The following is a 6,000-nucleotide window of genomic DNA, read 5'->3' on the forward strand; positions in this document are numbered from 1 at the left end:
CATGGACCAATTACACTTCCTGTGTATGAGTAAAAAACTCCTTAAGAACTTATTTTTAGATTTTATTTGTATTGTTTAAGTTTGTGTGTGTGTGTGTGTGTGTGTGTGTGTGTGTGTTACACATGTGAGTGTAGTACCCATGGAGTGGGAGTCCAAAAGAAGACATCAGATACCCTGGAGCTGGAGTTACAAGCAGTTATGAATGGCCCTACATGGGTGCTGGGAACCCAACTCAGGTAGGACACGAAACAAAGGACTGCTGATTGTTGCCAAAACAAGTGTGGTTATGGCTTTATCAAAAGGCATCTTCTGAGGCCAGGACAATATGGCACCATCCCTGAAGTGGCCTTCGCAATCCGGAAAAGGTACAGTGCCCTTTTCTTCGAAGGCAGCTGAACAGGCAGTAGGCCAATGGCTTCTGTTGTGCAATGGAACAGCAGCTGAAAGCTCACGCTTCTCAATAGTAGACTGGCATTTAATAGAGGGATGTGGAGAAGAAGGGGATGCTGAGATGAAGCCATATATACACAGCCAAGAAGAATGGACAGCTGAATTAAAAAACCATCAACAATTTCCAGAATTTAAAATCCTGAATCATGACATGACACTAGTGGAATTCAGGTGTTTCTGGTACATGGACTGCTCTCACCCAATGTGAGGTTGAACTGTTGACCTTGTGTACATCCTACTTCACAAATGAGTCTGTTAGATACGCTAAGCCTATAGGCTGAAGATGATGCCCCAACACTGCAGAGAAACCTCAGGTGACTGTCCAGGCAGCTGGCTGTTTCTGTCAACTCACAAATTTTTTGGAAGTTGCTTGCATGTACTTCCTGTTTTTATTTTTGTTAGCTAATATTATTTCCTTCTTGGGTCTCTGAGAGAGTTGAAGATTAGTTAGTTATAGTTGAAGATTAACTAGGATAGAAAATGAATTAGATACATTTTGGAATTACCAAAATAGGATAGATAATGGAATTTTTTTCTCTGATTTGTCAAATACAAATGGACTAGACATTGTTTAGAGCTATTAGAGCTATTCAGAGCTATTAGAGCCATAGCAAGAGCCGGGCAGTGGTGGCGCATGCTTTTAATCCCAGCACTTGGTAGAAGAGCTAGGTAGATCTCTGTGTGTTCAGGGATACAGCCAGCATTGGAGACATATGCCTTTAAGACCTGGGGGGCTGTACATACAGGCAGTGACAAGGCAGTCATGTGTTTGGGTTTACAACCAATGAGAAGGCAGAACAAAAAGACTATGAAAAGACATACACACAGGAAATAGGTCTCTTTTGGAGAGCTAGGACCACCACAGGAGGAAGGGTGAGATTTTAGCTCTGAGCTCTGACCTCTTGGCTTTCTCTTTTACATTGGTTCTGTGTTTCATATTTAATAAGACGGTTGGTTAAATCTGCAAGCAGCAAGCACTCCTAACTGCTGAGAAGTCCTTTTGGCCCCTCTCCCTCTGAGACTTCTTGTAATGTTTAGCTGCCATGCTTTCCCAGTTGGATAGGAAGTCCTGCTCACTCTTGTCCAGAATTTGAAGGGAAATCTAAGCTCTAGGACGAATCCTGTCACACATCCACTCTGATCCACCCCCACTCGTTACTTACCGCCCCATTCTTCGTTTTTAGAAACTTGGTCTTGTGGGTTGCTAAAAGTACAGAAGAGCACATCTCATGAATATGTTTCTACACTATCTGTCCCACATGTGTTCTGTCAATTTGTCATTTCTTCCACCATTCCAGAGCCCAGACCTTCTATCTTAAACGGGCCTTTTGTCTGGGATTTGGAAACCGAGCACTGGAGGCTGTCTCTGTGCTCACCAGGAACCACGACTTTCCCATGCCCCATGCTGTCAGTATTAATCTTCACTGTCAAGTGGATTTGGACTCCCCCGGGAAACACTCCTCTGGGCATGTCTGTGAGGATGTTTCGTGAGAGAATTAATCAAGAAGGGAGCACTCACCTTGAATGTGGGTGGCACTACCTCATGCATTGTGGTCCCAGAGTGAATTAAAGGAGAAAAGAGAGAGAGAGAGAGAGAAAAGCTGGGTTAGTGCCAGCATTCTTCACTCTGCTTCCTAATCTGTAAGATATAAGGAATCCTCACCACATACCCCACCAGCATGAACTCACTCTACATTCACTGTGATGATGAATTATTCCATCCTAAAGCATGAACCAAAGCGTCCTCTGAAGATGCTTCTGACATTGTGCCATGGCGCTTACCCAAGTAGCTAATACACATGCAATAGCTAACATGTGCTGTGGGCTGCAGAGTTGGTAAAGACCTGCTCCTGACCAGAGAATGAGCTTGGAGAGGAATAAGTGTGTCGTTGCTTTGTAGTACCCTCCAAAGTGTTTCGTTCAGGAATGGCAAGGAAAGTGTGACACCGTGAACCCAGTGCTTTGCCAGAATATCCAGATCTCAGCTTGAGGACTTTTCTTTGGGTAAAAGCACACACACATTGCCATCATAACTTGGGTTATAAGTCAGCTCCACAGAGAAGTTGCCCTATGCTCTAAAAGAATCCAGAGATGCAGCTTCTAGAAATTTCCATGCACTAGATTCTGGATCTATTTTACAGAGCATGAAAGCCTGTAGAACTTGTGGGGGAAAATATTTTACATCTAGAAATTTGGTCAGTGCACTGGCACACCACATTCCCATTATCTGAGAATCTTGAACATGAGGCACATTTTTTAGGGATTTGCTTTTGTTTCCTGAGCTTTCCACAAACAGAACTTTATTTCCTGTTTGCTTTGCTGAACTCAAACTCCTTCAGGATTTTCACAATAAGAACAATTTTCTCACCTCTGGAAAACACAGAGGAACATTTCTAGGAAGGGTGGTACTGATATTTCCAACACTTCCATTTCGTCTCCTTTAACAGGAAATGCATCCATGCCTGAATATTAAGCATTAAAATAACCACATTCTTAACTGCTTTTCATTTTCCCCAAATGGGAGATGATGTCTTGTATAGCTTCCCTACCCCAAACTTCAGAATGTTATCTTGACTCCTAAATGGTTCAATATAAAGAGAAAAGTTAGATCAGATTTAAACTGTTAGACCGTTTTCTCTCTCTTAATTTGCTATCATTTATGATTATCTTGTAGATGTTTTAGTCTATTGTATCAAATTAAACAATGAAACAACTTCAAGAAGCTCAATTTTAATACTTTTTCTCATAGTTTTTCCTGAATGAGCCTGCTACTCTAACCTACATAATGCATACATTTTTCTGGAGTAGTTAGGGAGAAATAAGTTCCCTCAACCCTAGGAGACCGTTGGTCTAGGCACTCTTCCCTTTGTAACCAAACAACTCTAGCTTCTTCTGACATCTGCAATCATTCTCATTCTATCGAGAATTCTCTGAGGATTGCCTGGATCTAGAGTCGACAATGTCAATCCTCAGAAATGTCACTTAATGACCTGTGTTTCTCGTGAGAGATGTTTGCCCTTGTTCTGTATAGGAAGTCAACACTTCCAGTCCTGCTGCATTTCTTGTGAGCCTTTCATAAAAGCAGAACAATGAGCAGACATGTCCCCAGTCGTATCTGTGCTATGTGTCATGTTTTACTGTGACATGTGCATTTCCTTTGTTAATCAAGGGACTTTGTCAAGTTTAATTCATAAAGGGTGACGTATTCAACAAGGAGAAACAGAACAGTAGATAACTAACAGCTTTGAACTCATAGTTTCCCAGAAGAGGAGAGATACACAAAGAGCCAAAGACCAAACAGACTAAATAAGACAGAAGGGAAAAGGAAGAAATGAAGAATGATAGAGGGTGATGTGGGTTTTATTAATTAAAGTTTACAATGAGGCCAGGCATTGAGATGCACACCTTTAATCCAAGCACTAGTGAGTGGAGCCTAGCCTAGTCTACATAGTGAGCTACAGGCTAGCCACTGCTGAATAGTGAGACCCTGTCTTCAAGCAAACAAACAGAGTAGCGGGAAGTGCTGATAAAGGTAAGATGGTTTAGCCTAAGATAGAAGAGCCAGTAATTAGAGAACCAAGAGGTTGACTGGAATCCACACAATAGTTGGATTTTGTTTGATTGTTTTGTTTTGTTTTTCAAGATAGGGTTTCTCTGTGTACTCTGGCTGTCCTAAAACTCATTCTGTAGACCAGGCTGGCCTCCAACTCATAGAGATCCTCCTGCTCCTGCCTCCAGAGTGCTGGGATTAAAGGCGTGTGCTACCACAACCGGCTAATATCTGGACTTTTAAACAAAAGATAGTTTGGGATTACCAATGGCTCAATGAATAGGAGACAAACAAGGGAGAGGGGGTTAGCAAGACCCCATCAAGAAGCACTTAAGTCAGCCCAAGGGACCCCTCTGCACCTTTGCTTATCATCTCAGTGGGAGTTTTGTATTAGAGACCGATACACCTAGATTTTTATGCCTAGAATAACCTACATTCCAATTGGCCCAAGGCAGACCCAGCACATAGGTTGCCCCAGTGTTCTAAGTTTACATTCTAGCACTCTCAAGAGTGCGCTGAGGGCTGGGGACAGAGCTCAGCTGATAGAGCACTTGACTTGCAGGATTGAAGCCTGGGGACTGAAAACAAAAGATGAATCCTCAGGACGGAAAAGTGAAAGTATATACTCATTATCCTTTGCAAATTTAGGTCAAACTTATGGCTGTTTTAGGACCTTATATTTTTGTGGGATGAGTCATGAATGTTTAAAAAAAAAATCACCCGCTAAGTATCAACTTATGTATCAGACACTGAACCTAAAACTGGGTTACAAACATGAATACATTCTTGTGTTTGGGAAGAGCTACCTATCTAGGTTGGATATAGAAAAGAAGACGTTTCATGTATTATGTGTGATGTTTGATCTCCATGGCCAACTTGACAGGATTTAGACTCATCTGAAAGACATGTTTCTGGGGATGTCTGTGAGGATAGCCGCTAAAGAGGTTTAGCTGCAGAGGGAAGAACTGATTGTGGGCTGGGATCCTGGACTGAAGGAAATGAAAGATGCATGAGCTGATTGGCCCAGTTCATCTTTCTGCTCCCTGGCTCAGATGTAATATGAGCAGCGTTCTCATGCTCCAGCCACCACAGCTGGAGAGCCTTTCACTATCACACTGTCCTCAACACGATGCACTAACCCATCTCAAACTGTGATCCAAAATAAAGCCTTCCTTCTTTTAGTTACATTTGCCTGTTATGTCACAGCTGTGAGTAATAGAACTAAAACGTTGTGCAAGTTTCTGATCAAGCCATCTTGTTGAGCTAGAGAGTGAAATCATGTAATGGCATGTACAGAAACAAAAATATGAGGAAAGGAACATAACTTCCAGCATCAATCATCTGGGCATGATCATGTGAGTGATTTTTGTACAGAAATAGAAGCAGAAACTGGAAAGCTGATAACTTTTCTTTTGACTGAAGAGTTCCAGAAACTATGTTTAATGGGGAGGGTATGGCTTTGTCCAGTACAGGATGCTTTGTGAGGAGCTGTAGACTGAAGACAGGTTACTTCAATCTCATACTTGGAACTTTAGGAGGGTACTTTTCTTCCTATCTCAATGATGGTTTCCGTTATCCCACTGCCAACCCCAAAGAGTAGAGATTTGATTTCATTAGGAAAGATGACTCATTTCCTGGTACACACATAGGCAAGCAAACAAGGGAAAAGGAAGGGAAGACTAGCAAATAAGGGCATTGTTGGGACATTACTAGAACAGAGAAAGGAGAGAGACATCTTAGGAGATAACAGTTGTCCTTATGTCTACCTGTAAATGGATTTTCATCAGACTGCTACAGGAGTAGACATGGGGGTATTGAGAGATTGGCTGGCAGAAGTACTGATTTCTGGAACATGTTAATTCTTTAGTTCATTGAGTGTTTAATGAACACCTGCTATCAGAGAAGCATTCTTCTAGGTGCTAGGAGACAAAAGGAAATTTTGCATTTCTAATAGGCTCCAAGAGGATCCAGTGGTCCTGGTTTGTGGGCAACATCCTAGG

The sequence above is a fragment of the Peromyscus maniculatus genome, chromosome 11, assembly GCF_049852395.1.
Source record: "Peromyscus maniculatus bairdii isolate BWxNUB_F1_BW_parent chromosome 11, HU_Pman_BW_mat_3.1, whole genome shotgun sequence".
NCBI lineage: Eukaryota > Metazoa > Chordata > Mammalia > Rodentia > Cricetidae > Peromyscus > Peromyscus maniculatus.